At 38.6% G+C, this 21,668-nt stretch overlaps 1 pseudogene; it reads left to right on the top strand.

Annotated features, from left to right (window-relative positions):
* The window catches only part of LOC148096286 (uncharacterized), a 114,471-nt pseudogene that overhangs the window by 71,546 nt on the left and 21,257 nt on the right, over window positions 1-21,668 (top strand).

The raw sequence follows: 21,668 nt of genomic DNA, 5'->3' as shown, positions 1-21,668 counted from the left end.
CAGCAGCAAGCTCGTTGCTGTTTGGATGTGCTCCAAAATTCAAGCACAAAAATGCAAATTCAGTAGTATTGCCCAGAAGCAAAATTCAGTAATGGGAGAAGTTGCTCCACACATAATATTGCCAGTAGTGCCTGTACAGTTCTACTACTCCTCCAAGGGTGGTTAGGATAGTCTGTCACCAGAGACTTAAGAAAGAAAACCCAATTTATACAGGTTGTAAAACTTTCCTTTGGGTTACTACATTCAGTTAGTTTGCATCTTGCTGCACTGTTACACTTCAACGGGTGTCTTTTAATTCAAGATTTCATACATCCCCTGTGGAAGAACGCAAGAGCTGTAGCAGTCTGCCCAAGGCCCTGGGCAAAGGGTAGCGTGAGGATATTCCAAAAGAAGTAGTTTAATTGATTTTACTTGAGAATGACTCAAGACCTTATGGTGTAATAATTTCCTTATTCTTTCACGGAAATTAAGCTTGCATATAAATTCAGTAAGGAAGGTTTAATAAGCCTGCAATCTGTTTGTTTTAAATCTCAGTACCCTTCATTCATTCTGCTTTTTAGACTCTTGTTGGTTAAACTGACCTCAACCCCATCAGAACCTCATACCTACCAGAAAGAGAAACTAAACTAATGTATCCACAGAAGAAAAACACCTGGCATCAGTGTAGCCAGAGGCATTCTCAAGGACAGACATGCAACAAAGAATCCTGACTCGAAACCTAAAAGATTAAAAATTTTAACAAAGTTTTATGTCCAAAAGTCAGATAAATTAAGTTAGAAAGCTAATTTTTTTTCAACATATGTCTAATAATTTTAAAATAATTGCCAAGTTTCAAGACTTGCTTGTAGAAAGACCTTTATAGGGCTAATAGCAGTTTTCTTAGAATTTTGGTTCTTACATTTTCTAAGCCTTGGTTTTGACACTGAAAGCTGACTTTGAAAGTGTCCATGGGATTGTGCATACAAGCACATGAAAAGGTTAAAATCCCCCTGGGCCTTAATGTATTGTTCTCACACTGTGTTCTGTATGAGGTGCTGTTAGCCTCATATACTTTTCTCAGCTGTCAGTTTTAACTTTATGTTTAACTTTATCTGGGTCAAGGTTACATAATGTTGGACTAGTTTTGGAAAGGGGTGACAAGTAAACTTTCTGATTTATATTGATGCTGTTTGACTTTAACCTTAACCAGGTTTATCTGAAAGCTGAAAAGTTCTTGTCCCTTATCAAATTCATGAAACAGCTACGGAATAGCATAACAACCCAAAGAGCAATATGTAACCAACTAACTGATCACCATTTGACTTTTCTCTGCAGGCTGCAGGGTTTTTGAGATATTTATACAACAGTGCAGATACAATATTGACCATTATTTCCAAATGCAGTCATTTATATTTGAAGGCAGCTACATGCAGTACAAAGCCATAGACCTTTACCGGCTCTGTATAGAAGTGGATTAAAAGCTGAATACAATGTGTACACCTCCAACTTCATCACAGCTGATTAATAGCACTCTGAAACTACCTACTGTAAAAACACAATACACAGCATCCACAGCTTTCTTATTTCATTCCTCCAAAGGGGTGGGCTCAGTGGACACGTTAATGCAATCAGCCGTGTGCTCCTGCTGCACACAAGAACCTTTTGCCACAAGATAATCCCTCTCTTGTGCGATTTTCTAGCTGTCAGTGTAGTGATGGCAATTACAGGCCCAGAGGTGCCAAGCAGGTGGCCTTGGAGTTTTAAATCAGTCAGGTGGTCTATAGGGGCCATTTAACCTAGCTTACCTTGCTCTTTGTTGGAACCACTTTGAGGAGAAAAAAAAGCTGTACCAAATACCCAGTATGTGTGCATGACTGTATATAATCTGTACTTCGTCTGGCTTTCAGTTGAATACCAACAGCTTTTTCTACAGTGCAGTTGGGTCTACCTTTATTCTCCCTCTTCTAGTAAGAAAATAAAATCCCCAAAGAAGTGCATTCTCTCTTTTTTTTAGGGGGGAAAGAAACATAAAAACTGTTGCTGAGTTGGTGAGGGAAATTCACATGCACACTTAGGGATATGCACACACATACTTTGAATGTAAACAGAAGTAAAATAGGTGCCTAGAAAAACTATTATCCCAAGCCGCTTCTTTGTGTGAAAGGAACAACAACAACAAAAAACAATAATACTTGTCATGGGGGCTTCAAAGGGGCAGTTCAGTAATTTAGTTTTGCTCTTCGTAAAGTTGGGAAACTTGTGAAATGGGATGTTAACAAAACTGGAAACCAAAAGACTCCAAGGCACTCCTGATTTCAATAGTTATTAAAATAATTTTTTCTGTGATTGCACGGTGATGTTAAAAAAAGAACTTAAAAATTCAATTTTCTAATGGTGTTGCACCAATGGGAATCCTCCATCTGTGGTGAATGAAAATCTCCCTAGACTGGTTTAGGTGAAATTCCAAAATTATCTGGCCTATAAGTAGTGAAACCACTACATGTTTATTGGTTTTCTTTTCAAAATGAGGTTGCAATTAACCATTTCATATAACTGAAAAACCTTGTTTGTTAGCTATACAAAAGTATAAATAGTAAAAAAATATTTTTAGTTTGGGAAGAAGACTGTGCACAAAAGAAGCAGTGGATGGTATCAAAGTAAACAGCCTTTTCCCAACCTCAGCAGTCTGTCGTAGTGGCATTCAACACTTTGAATAGAGCTCCATGTGTTCAGTCTATTCAACTTGAACTACATAACCTAAGAAAATACCCCAAAATTACAGTATTTATCATTTAAAAGGCATCTTATCATTCAGTTTTTCCAGAAAGGCTTAGGAGGTCAGGAAAGCTCATAGAAAATATGTAACTATCCAAGTCTTTAAATTTTTCCATTGCCTATTTCAATATGGTGTTCCACATCTTTTCAGACTTTTTTCTCTCCCTGAATATTGCATCCATTAGTATGTAACTATTTTACACTCAGTCAGCAAGTCAGTATTTAAATTACTGCACTTGACCCATGTGCCATTGGCAGACAAGGTTCAGCATAATCACTACAAGGCCTATATGTTTTACTGATGCCAATCGATTAACCTGCTACTGACTATTTTTACTGCTGGATATTTTTTATTAATACTATTTTTTTACTGAACTGACCCAAACAAGAAATATAAGAAACAAGAATGGGTGTCAAAGATTGGGATTTTGGTTTTTTTTATTGTGTTTTAGGTTGTTTTATTTTGTTTTGTTTCTTTTAAAAATAATCTGCTCATTCTTTCCATTTTTTTTGTTTGTACCAAAACATTTCTTTGACACTGCAAAAATTGAATTACCTATCTAGCAACAGAGTGTAGACGCTGTAGATGTGCCTGTGGATTTCTCATCTGAGCAGTCAATCTCTCCAGAAAAAAATATTTTTATATAATCTTTAACATGCTGAGACTTTAACTTATAGAGTTCAGAATACTGTTATCGCTCAGTCAGCATTTGTCCACTAAAAAAGAAAAAGGCTATAATGAGAGAAAAAATATAGCTTTAACATATTTTATTCAACTTCAATTTCCACAGCTATCTTACATAATGATCTTCAGCTGAAGCTTCACTCTTTGCTGGGTCAGTTATTGGTAGAGTTAACAGTGTCATTTAGCTGCCTCCACTGCAACTTCATCATCTTGAACAGCAGCTGTCTAAATCAGTAAGCCATGTCACCATGATGTCCACCCTAATATGCAGCTTTGTTCTGTTCTGCATCTGTGATGAGCTGATAATAAATATATTTGAACCAGTTCTCAAATCCAACTGGCAAGTCTCATAGAGCATTTTTTAGACTAGCTTAGCCTTCCTGTCCTGGTTGTTTCCTCTGCAAGCCATTATGCAACCTACCTTTACCCCAGTTCCTCCTTTTCCTAGTATAGATAAGTATCAGTGGCTTCCTGCTTTGTTTTATATCCAAGTTTTTTCTGTGCACCTCTCTAAGCTTCCCATGTATGTATGTGGAAGAGCCATAAGATCTCAAAATAGATCCAAAATACAAGTTCTTACAAAGCTAATTACATTACTAAAGTAGGGTGTAGGAATGAGGACCCACGTGCTGGAACACAGAAGGGAGATTACAAAATTAGGCTGTTATTGAGGCCAAATATAAATAAATGGCAGAGGACTTCGTAGAACGTAACAAACGGGTAGACATAACAGACACCTTGACAAAGGGAAGACAGAGCTCTATATTATCCCCTCTCGCCCCTGCAGGGTTTCTAGGACTGCACTCTTCTATACAGCGTTCTCGGCTGTTGGTCCTGGGAATCTGCTGGAGCCACTCTCCAAAGGACAGCTACAAGTACCTGGGAATCCCACAGGCAAATGGGAACCAGGAAGAGGCTGCTAGAAAAGCCACAACCATCTAGTACCTGCAGAGGGTCAGGCCAGTCCTGCTGAGTCAGCTGAATGGTAAGAACAAGATCCAGGCTATCAACACCACCTACAATCAGGTACCCTACAAGGATAATAAGCTGGCCAAAGGAGGAGATAGAAGGAAAACTAACATCAAGACGCGGAGGCTCCTGACCATGCATGAAGAGTTTTACCCCAAGTCCAGCACCCTGAACTAAGGGTAAGGAATTAAGCTGGGGACTAGTGAGTGTCAGTACCGCAGTCCAGGATTAGACAACGAATATCCACGAGTACATCAGGAAGAAGACCACAACCAACAGCATACCTCAGGCAGCAGAAACCCAAGAAAAAGAATGGTAAATGGTAAATGGACTGGTTCTTATATAGCGCTTTTCTACTCTTTCTGAGCACTCAAAGCGCTGTACACAACTTTTACATTCACCCATTCACACCCATTCACACAAGCACATTTTTCTAAGTGCTTTCTAAGGTAACATTCACACACACATTCATACTCTGATGGATGCATCGGAGAGCAATTTGGGGTTAGTATCTTGCCCAAGGATATTTGGCATGCAGACTGGGGAAGCCAGGGATCGAACCACCAACCTTCTGATCAGTAGATGACCTGCTCTACCACCTGAGCTACAGCCACCCATCATGGAAGGACAAGCCTCTGCATGGTATGTACCACCAGCAGATAGAGGAAGTGGCTGACATACAAAAATCATACCACTGGTTTTACAAAGTTGTACTGAAAGAAAGCACAGAGGCACTTGTCATGGCAGAAAAGGAACAAGCTCTAAGTACAAGATCCATAGAGGCTGGCGTCTACCACACCAGGCAAGACCCCAGGTTCTGGCTGTGTAAAGATGCCCCTGAGACAATCCAGCACATAACAGCAGGGTGCAAGATGCTAGCAGGCAAGGCATACATGGAATATCATAACCAAGTGGCTGCATAGTATAAAGAAACATCTGTGCCGAGTACGGCCTGGAAGTCCCGAGTTCAAAATGGGGCCCGCCCCCTAGGGTGGTCGAGAATGACCGAGCTATCCTGTGGGACTTCCAGGTACAAACGGACAAATTGGTGATGGCTAACCAACCAGACAGTAGTAGTGGATAAGTAGAAAGAGGAAGATGGCCGTAGTGATAGACGTAGCAATACTGAATGACAAAAACATCAGAAAGAAAGAAGCTGGAGAAGTACCAAGGCTCAGAGAAGAGCTGGAGAAGATGTGGAGGGTGAAGGTAACAGTGGTCCCAGTCGTAAATGGAGCACTCGGTGCAGTGACTCTCAAGCTGGGCGAGTGGCTCCAGCAGATCCCAGGAACAACATCTGAGGTCTCTGTCCAGAAGAGCGCAGTCGTAGGAACAGCAAAGGCACCATGCCTCTGGTAGAGGACCTGAGCTTTTAGGTTGGATGAAAGGGGAATGTGTGTGTACTGGGCATCAGGAGACAGGTGGGGAATGATGCAAGCACTTACTGCTACTTGTAATGAGTAACTGCTGTTAGCTTAGGAATAACCAAAAGCTTAGGCTGGATGGCTGTACTTTGTCAAATGAAAATAAACCTGTAACTTCCTGTAAATGGTCTGATGTAAAGAATTTGTGCCTTTCCCCTGTAGGTGCTGCGTCTTCTCAGAGACAAAGTCACCAGAATGCAGTAAACACTGTAACCAGCACATTGGTATGATATATGTTTTGATTAATATTCCTTACAACAACATTAGACTCCTACCGAATGCTTATTTGCTCATTCCTTACCCTAGGGAGCAATACAATTCAGCTTCAGTTCTCTACTACCTGACCTGAACAGCAGCAAATCATTGTGACATGTTGTTAAGGTATCACTAGGTAAACATCCCTTGTCCTGAACTTTCCAGCTGTAGGTCTTCTCAATACATGGCAATACAGTGACACAGTGCTCCGCTCCCATTAACCTCTGTCTATAAACATAGCTGTGGCAGTGGATTGGGGGTGGTGGGCTGGGGGCTGCTTTGCATTTGCAGCACAGGCTGGGTGATGAGGAGTTTGAGGTAGATTGAGCATGATGAATGTTAATCAATGATACAGTATGTCCCGAACTGCATAATGAGCTTGTCTCTCAAGTCTTCCACACCTCTGCAAATAGACTTTGGCTTCTACCCTTCATTCTGTATTCAAGTGTGTATGTGTACGCACCATTAAATCTGCACTTGAATAGCTGAAGGAATCTCAATGCTGAACATGTTTCTGCAAGTGCTTTTGTCATAAATTCTGAAATTGTACCTTGAAATGCTGCCAATTGCAATGTGTGCCAGATGAAAAGAAAATGCTTTTTGTGTTCTATTGCTACCACTTTGATTAGAACAACATTCAACATGCTGCAGTGTTAGGAGTTTTATTTATTTATTTTTTTTTTAAAAAAACCTGGCTTCCACACAAAACAACCAATCAAGGTTAACAGTCTGTTCTGAAATTAATTTATTGTCACATTGTATTGTGAGACTTTCCATTACTCTTGCGTTGCCTTTTTAGCCACTTTAAAATAGGATTAGACTCTGTCCTCATCAAACTCGAAGGCTGAAACGTGACACGCAGTAATTTTATAATAAGGCATTATTTTTTTGGCATATTTTTCGTTGATTGTTTCACTGAAGTCTTAGATTTTTTTCACTCTTAAATGTACTTTCAAAACCATTTTATTTGATGAAGAAAGCTATGAGTTGGGTAAGTACAACATAAAATTGAAGTGTAAAATTCATATTTGCTGAAACTGTTTTTTTTTCTCTCAGCAAAAATAGCAGAAAACATAAAAGCTTATAGAACAATTACCTAGAGTAATAACATATTAACAAAGAATCAAATAATTTAAACAGTCATACCTCCTCTGATGCTTTACAGAATCTGCATTAGCTGTTGGAGAACCAGGACATACTGATGAGAACTGGGCTACTGGGACAAAGCATATAGAGACAAGGACTGAGAATATGAACTTGATAGAATCCTGACCCAGTGAGAGAAGATATTTTCAGTGCATGTGGGAACTATGAATAAAACTATGGATATTTATCTTTCTACCTAAGATCCGAGAGCAGGACATTCTCCTTCAGGATTTTCTGGTACAGAGCAGAATTCACGGCTTCATCAACTACAGTAAGTCGTAATTGATGTAACCATCACACCAGCAAAACCATGTTTGACACCACGCCTGATCATGCCAAGGCCAAATGAAGTTATTGGGAGTTGGTGTCCTCTAATTAATTAAAAAACTATAATAGGACCAGAATTCCTGCCAAAACTACAACATGCAATTTGTTTCCTGAATGATCATCAGTCTTGTTTTTAACAACTGAGAAACTTTGTTTTACAACAATTTTAGTCTTATATAAATGAAGGTAACCAGACTATGTTGTTATAAAACAATGAGCTACAGGTAGTGAACATGCAAATAGGTGGGTGTAACTGTATAGTACGAGATTTAAAAGATGAATAAAAAGACATGCAACTGGAGTCATTTAACCCTAGTGAATCTCTACATAGACACACTGAAAGAATTGTTGGTAAAAGGTTAAAGTTTACAGATAATAAAAGATTATTTCAAAATAAATTTCTTATGCACCCAGGATAAGCTAATAATGACGAAAGAAGACTTAAATGTATTAAACTATTTGCATCCATTGTGTTACATAATTAGACAAAGATCTTTGTCAACAGGAAAGGAAAAAAAAATCAGTATTTTTGAATTTGGAAAAAAGTTTAGAAAAAATGTTTTTGCAAACTAGAAAACCCAGATGTGTGTCAAGCTGACTTCTTAGCGTCAGTGATCTGGTTATGATTCTCATCTCATATTGCGAGACAATAATACATGGATGGAGATAAATAACAGATTTGAACTTGAACCTGTGAAAAAGTCTCGTGTCACTCCTCATTTCTTCATATTTTCCTATTCTATTTATTCTATCATATTTTGTATTTTTTAAAGTAATCTGCAGCAATGGTTCTCTGGGCTTTCTGAAGGTATTTCAAAGAGTTTCTTTGGACACTGTCTGCTTTTTCACTCTTTTTCTGTCCACTCCCCAAACCTGTCTATTTTAAGGCCCTTAAGACTGACCTCTGAATCGTAAAAAAGAAGCATAAAAACACCATACTCAAGGGATGAGCAAGTGTTGTGTAAGCACATAACAGACAATTTAGAAAAAGTATTTTTAATTGTATCTTTAGGCGTTTTGTTACTAGCAGCCTAGTAACTTATCAAAGATAACACAGTTTGACAGACATAAAATTGTATTTTTGTACCAACAAGGTGATTTCAAAAGTGATATTAGTTGAAAATTTGGCATGGTGTTCAATGTGTCCCTAGAAATTTGAGGAAACTGGACAATTGGAGCACAAAAGAAGAAATGGCAGGGCAAAGAGAGCAGACAAAGAGCACTGGAAAGCCACGTCCTTAAGAAAAGCGTCCAGCAAAGGCATTTGGTGCTTCAGCTGATCCATCTACTTTCCACTGAAGCATCAGAAATGGTTCAAGAAGCCATTCTTAAGGAAGGGAAACACGGATAAAAGGATGAGGTGTGCCAAATTGCACAAGCACTGGACTGAAAGTCATTGGCAACATGTTCTACAGTGTGATGAATCCAAATTTGAGATTTTAGTTTCAAAGCAGAATGAGAATCGAATCTTTATTTCACCCATTTCAAGCCATTTACTGTTCAAAAATGACTAGGAGCTTATTAATCAAAATCAATTTCAATATGTATGCAGGAGGTCAGGAGAGAGGTCATCCAACCAAGAATGTCCTTTGAGAAGAAAACTTGCCTCAGAGAGTTCAGGCTGTTTCGAAGAATAAAGGTGGTCATACCAAATATTGACTTTCAAGCTTGTGAGAACTGTACAAAGTCTGTTTGCCTTATATGGTGCATTTTCATGTATGTTTCAGTAACTAAGCAAAATATACATAAATGAGTTACTCAAAGCATTTGGTAAATGGACCAGTACTTACATAGCACGTTTCTCATCTACCTAACCACTCAAAGCACGTTCTATAACATGCCTTATTCAGCTATTCATACAAGCACTTTTTTCTATGCTTATGTGCTTTCTGTCTAATGATTACATTCCTAGGCAAGCCAACTTTATTTATAAAGCACTTTAAAAACACTAAGCACTGACCAAAGTGCTGAACATAAAATAAGAAAACATAAAAATACTAAAAATAAAATTCCGATGTGTCCTCAGCACATCAAACAACAACTGGTCAGCAGATCTACGAGACTGAGAAGGGGTGTGTAGTTACAGTAGCTCAGAGAAATAGTTTGGAGGCAAGACCATTTAAGGCTTTAAAAGCAAAAGAATTTCATTTCAATCTGATGGATGCATCCAAGAGCAACTTGCAATTAGTATCTTGTCCAAGGATGTTTAGCATGCAGACTGGAACAACCAGGGATCAAACCACCAACCTTCTCAACCTGCTCTGACTCTTGAGCTACATCCACCTAATGGATGCACAGCACTGTATTTATTTGCTTTATTTCAAACTAAATGCAGCCTGGTTTCTGTTTGACTCTGAGGTCTCCAGAGATTAAAAAATAAATAAATAAATAAATAATATGATCCTTTTTAGTAACACTGGTAATATATACAGTATGATATTTAGCAATGCGGAGAGTCTTCTCAAATCATAGTCTAGCTCATGAAATTCAAATATTAAGTAACATCTTTAATAACACAAACTCAAATGCAAAGGTAATGTAATTTATTTGATGCTTTTCCAGAAAGGAACAGCTGAGGGTGTCATCTTTTAAATAACTGAGTTAATACAAATGGACACGGTGATGACATTGTGTGAAACATGCTGGCACCCTTCTATGTTTTCCCCTGCATTTATCTTAGTGGGTGAAGTGACTTGTACTCAAATGAGATTTGGCATGTTTAAACAAGTCATGACAGTTCTAAGAACTGGTCTATTAATCGAAACCTGGCCAAGTAATAGGGGGGTAGGGGGGTATCTCATTTCCTTTATTGGTATCTGTTGGTGCCAAAACTTCTAATGATGCTTCTGTAGATGGAGGCCTGTCTTTGCTATCCATATGTAAAGGAATCAATGCACACTTTATTTGATGAAATTACAGTAGTCAAATTTCATCCACTGAGTCAGTCGCTCCCTCCTGCATTTACTTATTGTATGAAGTGACACGAAAAAATGAATATTAACTGCAAATTCATGGACTCAAGTTTCCACAGCTGACTGAGTGACAGATTGCTTTCCAACAAGCCTCCATTTCTCTTTTTGCATAACCATCCACCATGAATTTGGTCAATACCGGATATCACTTTGGATTCAGGATGGTCACGGCCTGGCTTCACTTTCTGTGTTGCGACAGCAGGTATTCCCCTTCAGCATGGCTCCCAGTGGAAAAACTAATTCTAAAAATAAGGGAGAGTTTAGTGTTGGATTCACATCGACCACTCTTGGCAGAATGGAGCATTTGGAACATCACATGGGGCATGCAGGTTTTCTCCGACTCTCTCTACGGGAGGGTTGGTGTGTGTGGAGGCCATCTTGGACTGCACTCAAACAGCTAGCAGTGAGTGATGAGCCCAAGGGATGTTTACCCCTGCCCAGCAGAATGAACACTTTTTTTTAAAATGTAGCTCTGTACTGCTTTGAGAAATCATGTGGGGAGTCAGCAGGTCCCAGAGCTTTAAATGGTACATACTGAACTGGCACTCAGCTTTGGATTGGAAGTCATATGTGTTGCGAAGAGTTTATGTTGATGGAAATTAATGTTTTGCTGTTGGGCTTTCAGAGGGCCTTTTCACACCTGGAAATTTGAATCAAGGTTTATATACTACTGTATATATTTGATCCAACTTGTTTTCATATCACATTAAAATTATTCAAGAAGATAAAATGACTTGAATTCTACTTAACCCTTGTACAACAAAATGTTCCAGATTCCTGAGAAAGAAAGGCAAAATCTATTAAAAACTTAAAACTTTAAAAAAAAAAAAAAGTTTTATATTACCTAATTTATAATTACTAATTCTAAATTGGTTTTAATTTAAAGATCAAATTCAAATTATATTTGACCATTTAAGATTTGTACATTTATACGTTCATTCTCTCTTTGTCATTATCTGTTTCCCCTCCTGTTTTTCTTTTGCCTTCTCCATCACCGCCTTCCCCTCTCTCATGTCCACCACATCCTCTTCCTCCTCACCTACAGCTTTTATATGTGCTATAGGCTATAGATAAAACGGAGGTGAGGACAGCCAAAGCAAAACGTTTCAGACATTTTTAATATTACATGTTTAGGGTATATTTTTTTCATGAAAAAAATACTTTAACACAATTCAGTGGACTACACGTTTAACATACAGGATGGAAACATTAATCTTATTGTATTAGTATTTATCTGGTATCAGCATCAGCGTTGGTATCAATATGATCAATATTTGGATCGATCTGCTCACCCCTACCATTTTGTTTTAAAATGCTGCAGCTCATCCTCTCTTAATAAAACTAATACTAGACCATGGTCAAGTCAATTTTACGCTTTGCTAACATTTTAAAAAAGTAATAGTTCCTTGTTTTTTTTATTCATATGTTTTGCATATGTTGTTACGGCCCTAGGTGAGTCTCCTCCTGAAGTTGCTTGTGTGGGCGTGTCCTATCGTCTCTCCTGCCTTAGGTGCCACCTTTTTCTTTTGTACTGCTGCCTCCAATCAACAATTAAAGGTATTTAAGGGCAGAGAAAAGTGAGCTCTGGTGCCAGAATGCCATGTGAGTGGTTGCAGCTAGTGAGCTGTGTTTTGTGATTGTTTGCTCCTGCTCAGTGGAGAGGAGCGCATTTGGTGGCTAACCCTTTTCTCTTTGACTTACTTTTCAGTAATACTTACCAATGCTTGAGTTTTGTTTTGTGTCTTTAAATGGCGATAGCGGCTGGTCCGACTCTTTTAGTTGAGTTATTAATAGAAACTTTAATAAAACTCTTTAATTGAACCATTTTGCCTCTCTGTCTCCTTTTTTCAACCCAGACACATTTTGTTACTTCCCTTTATCCCCTGGACCTTTTTAGGGGAACGTAACAGTTATGTATCAGGGACAAAACAGAAACAGTTCTTATTACCATGGCAAATGTTTTAGTGCTAGCTGCTGACTCGGAGTAGACGGAATCTTCTGGATCCATGATATCTTTAAACGCTGTCTTGAATGTTTCGCTCAGCTTCAGCTCAGCTTGGCAGACAAATCCTTTTCTGTGGTAATGGGAGAATTCTCTTTATGCTCAGCAACTGTCTCATGTGGTATTCCCCAGGGATCGATTCTTGATCCCATTTTCATCTCTTATCTCTATGCCTCCCTTGGGATAGATGATCTGTAAATACAATGGTAATTTCCACTTTTATGTGTTGTAATACACAAATAAATGCTCCTGAATAAATGATAAATGATACTGAGAGGACGTCATAAGATATTGCACACATTAGTTTAGATAGAAAAATGACTAAGTATTTTCTAATGACAACTGCCATTGTTATCGCCAATTGAGAAAAAAATGTGAAAAATGTACATATCATTCTTGCTTTCATCTCATTACATCTCCAAGACTCTTACATTTTGAGAAGCAAGACCAAATATATAGAATTGTTTTAAGACTTTTATTAATTAAAACTTTAAAGCCTTACATGGTCTTGCTTCCACTCACATTATAGATTTAGTTACATCTGATGAATTGAGATGCTGCATGTGTTCCAATAGTCAGACCCTCCTACTGTTCCCACAGCCTCATTATAAAGCCTCGTTATAAAAGGAAATCAGGTATTTACTGCAGCTGTGCACGTAATGCAGCTGTGGAACATTAACAATTTTTGCAGATGTGTTGGAGAAGTCTTTTTCAACTTTTAAGGAAGGAATTGAGGCTAGCAAGCTCAGAAAAACTGATTTAAATCAGTCCACAAGAACTTTATTTATTCATTTAATATATGCTTTAACCTTTATTTAGCCTAGAAAGCATTCTGTGTTTTCAGTCCACATCAAATTGAAATTTAAGCAGGCAATTTACTTAAGAAAGCACCCTAAATGTGCCTTTTTGGAAAATATGCTAAAAGGTGCCATTAGGGTTTCATGCTTTGCCTGAATATTTTATTTTCCATTGAACTTGAAAAAAAAAATCACATTACTCACATAAATGAGGAGCAGTTTGTGCTTTCTGTTGTAACTGAAAGTTCACACCTCAAGCCAAACTTTGGTTTTGTTTCGGCTTGTTGTTTATCTCCTGATTTCTGCACCCTGGCATCAACTTCCACATTTCTGAAGCAATACATAAATCTAAAGCTGAATGGACTCCATATGAAATGTGTATTTTAAAGGAATCATTTTAGCGCTTCTGCTGCTTTGTTTATATTTTCTAGTGAAATACTGTCAGTAATGTTTAAAATTTTCCATATTTGTCTATTAATATGTTGCTCATATGATCAAGTTATCCATTGATCCATTTTCTTGGTGAAAATGATTGATTGCATTGATCTCTTAGTTTATTAGGAACACGGTGTTAATGCACTAATCAGTATGTTGAATCACTTTTCCTTTATATTTTATGATTTGATATACTTTTTGTATTCAAGCCATCTTTAGAGCTAAAGAAAAAAATCTGGAGGTACAGTAGAAAAAAAACCCTGAATGCTTTGCTCTCTCCGCTGGTTGTGACTGTGGCTGTGGGTGAAGAGCATCTCAAAGTCAAAGAAACATAAATAACAAGTGACATACAGAACAGTGTTTTCTTTTGCATTTGTTGGTGTCAGTTCTCAGTTGGGATCAAAGATCAGCTTTTCAAGTTGATGGTGCCACTAAAACTCCAGAGCAGACAGAAAACCTTTCTTGAGTATTGCATAGTTGTCCTTTTTCCTGCTCTGTTTGCAGAGCACACTGGCAGCTCTACTGGTGGTATTGCACTGCTATGGTGTACTATTACACTAGAGGAGGATGCAGTTTGAAGTTGAGGGTTTATTTTTCTTTCAGTATTCATTCTGGGTTTGAATTCTGTGACAACTTTGAATAAGTTGGCCCACTCTGCCTTGGGTTTACGTTTATATTAAACATTTCTCCCAGCATGTCCAATACCAATATTCAGTGCCAAGAAAGGTAGAAAATAAGTTTGGAAACTGTGGATGGCCATGCTGCCTCTGGGTTTTGTGTGCAGGAACTATTGGAATAAATCACTTAAAAAGACTGCCACTGAATTTTGAAACACAGCTGGTCATCACATGAAAATTCTGATTATTTCCATAATCTGTCAGGTGATTTGGACAGTGGGAGTTACATATCTGGTGATTTTTGTTCTTTTACACGTTACTGTAAGTTTATACCAATGATATGGAAAGTTGTGATTTATCAAAAATGTTCTCTTCTCTTGCACAATGTCATATCATTGTCCTGCACTTGAGGCTGTAAAAATATATGAAACCAATTTTAAAAATCCAGACTATTTTGAATTGCATGGATTTAGAGTTGTTTCTTTATGCACCTTGGCATATTACCTACACCTACGAGGTAAAATGTATTCCTTATCCTCCATCTTCTCTAGGCCCTTTTCTGGATATGAGGTTTGACTTAAACTCATTTTCTCATCAATAAATCTGCAATTCAAAGTGTTGCAATGAGATTTGAACAGTCTGTTTCGAAACTTGTTTATGGAACATATTTACGATCCATAAATCCATAAATCTCTGCGGTTTAAGGCATTCCAAACAGATCCTAGAACAGTTACCTGACCATGAAATGGTTGATAAATATCATTGGAAACCACTGCAGATCTCAGTGACAGGTGACATTTTATGATTGTAACACTCTTAATAACACATTGTCTGTATCGTGTCAGATGTGTGATGTATAGCTTCAGAGGCAGATGCAGAAATGCTGCCTTTTGCGTTCCTGTATCACCTTTCTAGTGCTTGTAAAGAAACTTCTCAGGGAATGATCTTAAAAACTTAGCTTGTGACACCAATTGCTTATTCAAAATCACAGGACACCCTGTTGGGAATAACAGGATGTTTTCCTGGTGGCCTGAGGGTTTGCATTGACCCCCAATGAAATTTAAGCTTGGCCAGCAACAATTAGCAAGTCTACTCATAACATTTTGACAGAAATGGACAAAATGGAAAGTAAAAGGAAAAGAGGAGTGCGGGGTAGCTAATAAAAGACAAATACTACCAAATAGGTACCAAAGACAAAGCACAGTAAAATAGTATTTTTGCACCAACAAGGTGATTCCCAAAGAGCTAATAGCCCATAAATACTGAATACAATGTTTTCCATATAGAAGTTGTGAAAACTGGTTAAGTGGAGAACAAAAGAAGCAGTGCCATGGTTTAAAAAACTATCCGCGGAAGGACAGCATCTGACTCTCATGTCAATGAGAAATAGGAAAATAGAAAGAAAGATATATAAATAAGAAAAGAATCAATCCAGCAAAGATCTGACAAAGAACACAGATATGTTAGTCAAAAACCTGTTTCAATCTATAAAGTAACCGAATTGATGTTTATACTCCCACATTTAAGGTGGCACATTGGACGTATCTGAGAATTCGTAAATTAACTACTAAAATAAATTTTTATGTTCAGGGATGCAAGTAAATAATTGGAATTTGGCATTGCAATAAAAAATTTATAATTAAGACTGCTTGACTATTTCTTTCAGCACAAAACAGCAATTACTTTAGCAAGCAAAAATAACAGTTACAGTTTGATTAAGTCAAAAATATGTATGTTTAGTAATAAACATCTGTCTGTAAATACAGGAAGGCTATAAAAATAGCTTGAAAAGAAAACCAAGAGTTTTGCATACCTAAAGGTTTTGGCTAACAAAGTTTAATCAATATCTCTTCTGCTTTCCTCACCACAGTGCAAGTTCATGCCTCCAGAGGCAGTGCCCTCTCTAGCCCTGGAGGCAATCCATGCAGAAACCTGAGGTACACAATACCACTGTAATGATACAGAAGAGAGGCAGTGGATAAAGTAGGATCTAACTAATCTATCTTCCACCTTCTTCGCCTTGTGTAACAACTAGAGCCCTGGAGTGAGGGGCATTAATTTATGCCCCAGTGTAATTTTGATTTTATTTAAAGAAACAAGATGGTGTCGCTTGTTATGTAACTTGCTCTCTTACTCACTCTCTCCTCTCCTCTCTCTCTCTCTCTCTGGAGGTGAGACAGAGTTCAGCTGGGAGCCATATTTTAAATGCCATGGGTCACTTTTTAAAAGATCAACATGGATTCTAACTGACGGATTTTCCTCAGCACAAAATTAATGCCTTGAGGTGGCGGCGTGTCACCCATGGACGTGTGATTTCATTCTCTTTTAATTGTCTGCACAGTGAGAAACTGAACCAAGAGCAGAGATTAAAGGATTCTTTTAAAGAATCATTTCAAAGCGCCCAACCATCTCACCCATGACTAATTTAGTTAGACTGTATTAAAGTAACAGTATGGAAAATGCCTCAGTTATGGGATGCTGTCATGTCATTTGGAAACTCTAGAAGACCAACCACATGTACCGTACTAGCATAACACCTTTTCTTTTTATGCTAACTCAAAACAGATCTTTTAACTAAAGCTGCTGATCATAACAATGACTCCACATTCAAATCAACTGGACTTCTTTTAATGTCCAATTGACTAAAAATGGCGTGTCTATATATAGTTACAAGAAGCCCAGATTGTAAATATTTCCCTGCATATTTTCAGCAAACAAAAACAATGTTTCCTGCTATGCTGCCAAATCTGTGAGTCTGTACTGAGGTACAGTAGTTCTTTGAGTTAAATGTCACGCTCAGAACGAAAACATTCTGATGTTTAGCAACCACTGTGCTTGCCATTTTCAGAAGCTTAGTTTTGGAGGTTAGCTGGCAATCATTTTTTTAATTAACACTAAACAAAGCCAAGAGTGGGGCACACTTCCTCCCCTTCCATGTGCATACATGGAAATCTGGAGGTGGGGATAACAGTGGCAAGACCTCAGCACAGAACAGCAGTTAACACTGACAACAAATGCATTAATAGTCAAATACAACAAAGGAACAAGGAAGGAGCTTGGGTGGTAATAGGTTTCAAAGTGGGTTATAGATGTGAAACAACTGTAGGTAGGCTAAATCACTTATCAACAACTGAGGAATTCATGGAAAAGGTTTTTCCACAAATTTTTCAGACTGATTTCTTAGAAACTAAAATCCCTTTTAGGAAGAACATAAATATGTATCAAATTTGATGGTACATGTTGAATTGTCACCTTATGTTTGGGCTTTGGAAAGAGTCAGGGGATCACAGAGGTCATTGGGTTACATTGTCTGGAAACCACAGTTCTTTGCACCAAGTTTTGTGCCAATCCACCCACTCATGTTGGAGCCACTGGACATGGGCCTAAAGTGCCTGGCAAGCTAAAGTGAGTAAACGAGTAACAAAGCTCATTGCACTCCAGCAGAACGAGCCAGCAGAATTCTGTACTGACAGGCCCATGTGCCTTTCATCTGCACCCTGATGATTTCCCTCTACAGAACAGGGGTCATTGTTTGTGAAAGATACACACACACACACAAGAGTGGTTTATATATTACCCTAATCTTCCTCACGTATTTGTTTTAAATCTTGTCTGGCACTCGGATATAATCCCAGTATAATAAAGACCTGCTCATCAATAGATTCAAGCTGTTAGAGCTAATCCTCAAATGATGCCACTCTGGGCTTCCAGCTGATTGAACACAGTTTAACTTTTTTTGCTACCTGAAAAGTTTTCACCTATAAGATTGCATGGTTCAGGAATGACGTGGGCCACTATGTAATATGATAATCGTAACCACCCTCATCTTTTTCATCTTTATGGACTCATGGGGAGAAAAATGAATAGGGAATCTGCAGCAGGAGCAAGAATAATGTCGTACTGATGTTCTCTCCAAGTGGTTAAGTGTCACAGTAAGCTACGCTGTCACTTCACAAACAGAATAAGAGATTCGTTGAAGACGAAATGCCATGCCAGCATGGGTGGCTGAAAGAGAATACATACATAGGAAAGCAGGGAAATGTGGTTGTAAGCTCGCTGTGAGTGTTATTGCATTACCTAGAGCTGTGTCTGCCCCCCCATGCATTGCATCTCTGCACAGTGAGGGAGTCAAAGGAAAATGTCAACCAAATGCTTCCCATTTAGCAGCATCTGGTCCGATCCCTGAAGATTCTGACCATTTATTATGTCAGGTAATTGTTTGGTAATCTTACAGCTTCTATTGCCCAGCTTTTGAAGGTGTTGCAAGGCTTCTTATGAAAAACATCTCCAAAAGGTAAAAGCATGTATTCCTTTTCACCTCAATCTCAGAGTTTGGACATTCTGAATGTTGCACAAGCCCTTCGCTTTGAAAATACATTACGGCACAGGGAGCCGTTGCATCTGACCAGGACACATTCAAAGGAAAACACGCATCCACCCTTGCTTGCACTATGCCCTTGTATTATAAGTGTGAGAATCTGCTCTTACAGATACACACTTCGGTCGGGGTTGTGATTATGTGTCAGCGGGTGTGGGGCAGTGGGGAGGAGGTATGGGGTTGTTATCTTCATGGCTGAACAAGAACTAGATAGAGGAAAAGGAACATCTTTCAAAAACTCCAACCAGGACTCATGGAGATAAGGAGAGAGCGCTCCATTGGCCTCGCATTGTAAAAGGGAAATTGCGGCGGAATCATCACAAAAGGACCCCATACCCCCCTTGCAATTTACTTTCCGGATAAGGAATCATTGTAAATCATCTTTTAACACACAGAGCGACCACAGCTGTAAAGACTAATATATACTTCATGTGTGATGCTACCAGTCTTACACAGGCCCTTCTGCTTTTTAAGCATTGCCCAGAACATGCAGAAGATAAACTCAATGCTGTAGTATACATGAATTTAAAAGTAAAAACACAAAACATTTTTATTGTCTTTACATTTTTTCTCTAAAACGTGTTTTATACATTGCAGATTTTGTTATATGTGGTACATTTGTTGGAAGAGGGCATTGGAGCAAGCTTCCAATGATGTCCTACTGAAATGAGTACCTATGAATTCTAAAACGCAGTATTGGTGTTCATAAGAAGTATTCGTTAAGGCAGCTGTTCCCAAACTTTTTTTGCCAGGCCCCCCTTTGTTTTACAAGAAAAATGCCCTCCCCGCGCGCAAACACATCCTTTAACCACACACACCCATATTTTGCTCCATTGCGGTTTATTTCACACCTCAAACATTTAGTAAACAATTAACTAAATACAAGTAATCTGCAATAAATTACAGGTAGTAAGAAAATAAACTACTAACTCTTTTACGCTACGTCCGCACCTACACGGGTATTTTTGAAAACGCAGCTGTTTCTATGTGTTTGGACCTTTTGTCCACACGTAAACGGCGTTTCGAATCACCCAAAACTGAGATTTTTTAAAACTCCTTTTTTGCGTTTACGTGTGGACGAGGAATACAGAGTTGGTCACGCAACGTCAAAGGTATGTGCCTTTTTTCACGTTATGCTGTGCGCCACGTTATTGTTTACATGAGATGAATTGCAGAATGGCAGATAGTCAGATTAACAGTATTTTGTCTCTATCTGCAGGTTTACACGCTTACATACACACACACAGTTAATGTCCCTCTATTTACAAAGGCAGAGGCATCACGGTGTGATTAATTTACATTTAGTTGTTTTTTTCCTGTGTAATAATATTCAACACTGCTATCAATACATTTTTCAAAAAATGCCTCTCTGTGCAAAATGGGTTCAAAAACATAAACAGCTGTGGGATGTTATTTGTCTGTGATTTGAACCGGGGGAACAAATTGTGGCAGGATCACCCTGATGTTATTTGTATCCCGCTGTAACTTTACTGTAGCTAACATCTCCAAAATGTCATGAGTAGTTAGTCATTACAAGAAGTGTTTGTGAACTAAAAATCAAGATACTGTTTGTCCGTGATTTGAAGAACCCAGCCCGTGCTCCCCACGAAGGGAAAACCAATTGGTTTAATTCTGCAGGGGAGACCTACCTCAGCACTTGTGCAGGTGAAGCCAAAGGGAAGATTTGCTTCACCATATTTTCTAGTCTTTGGCTTAGAATGAAGTTGGTTTGGAAACATATTCAACGATGCTTCATCTCCTGCTTTGCATTTGTGTGGGCGCCCCGTCAAAAACCTGTCCATTATGCTAGCACCTGGTTATTGGGGGGGGGGGTTTCCATTTTCCGTTTCATACCGCGCCCTCCCTGCAATGGCTCTGCGCCCTTCCTAGGGGGCGGGCCCCACACTTTGGGAAGGTCTGCGTTAAGGTAATGTGCCAGTGTCCTTCACCGTCTGTGCCTTGACACACCAGCTGTAGAAATTTTGCCCACAGAGAGATAACAGCCCTGTTTTCAAGCCCCACAATGGCCACGTAAATAGATTTGAAGTGTTCTGGAATACGTCCTAAATTTGGCAGTCAGGGGATGTGGTTTGAATTTTTCTGGGACTTTTTTTTGTTTCTTTTGGGTTTAACTTGTTTTACTTACCTTTCTTCCCTTTCAATTCACTTTTTCTTTTTACTTACTGGATAGATTTGGGCACTAAAAGCTGCTCGGTAAAGTTTCACCACTTAAAACGACTTAGTTAGGTTTAGTAATAGATAATATATCTCTTTTAAAAAAATCAACCTATTCACATTAAGCCTGCTCATTGGAAAGACAACACACCAGGTCGTTTGGTCAACTTCACTAATGCCATAACCAGGTGCACCAAGTTGTGAAAGAAAAAGTGAGCTATGTTGTGTATAAAGGAGCAACAGCATCAATTATTGTTGTTGGACAAAATAACATTAATTGATACCCTTCGATTCAGAACAAGGCAGGGACTCCAAGGTCAGACAAGAAACTTCTACCCTGCAGTTCTTGCAACTTAACCAATAAACCGAAACTGCTCTGACAATAAAATATATACCTGATGCAGTTTCAAAGCCTTTGTTTGCTTAATTGATTTGATGCAGTGGACTTTAAACCCACCGAAAAAGACATGTTCAGTTCCTAATGTACTGTCACTTTCTCTGCAAGCCATTACAAAGACAGGAGACTTGCTGTCCCTCTACAATAATCTCAGTTCAAACTTTGGGCACACAGGGAATGATAGGAAATATGGGAAGAATAACTGTGGTGCTGTTGCTCAGGCACCTTCGAGCTTTGAGATTCAGGAAAGAGGGTAAAAAGATACCACCTTGCCATATCTTTTTTACACAACAGCATAAAAATCAGTGGATTACAATGCATCTTCTCTAATAGTA

The sequence above is a fragment of the Neolamprologus brichardi genome, chromosome 23 (genome assembly GCF_056152115.1).
Source record: "Neolamprologus brichardi isolate AB-2024 chromosome 23, ASM5615211v1, whole genome shotgun sequence".
Taxonomy (NCBI): Eukaryota; Metazoa; Chordata; class Actinopteri; order Cichliformes; family Cichlidae; genus Neolamprologus; species Neolamprologus brichardi.
Note: the sequence above shows the minus strand (reverse complement) of the source record. Positions and strands in the feature narration are given on the sequence as shown.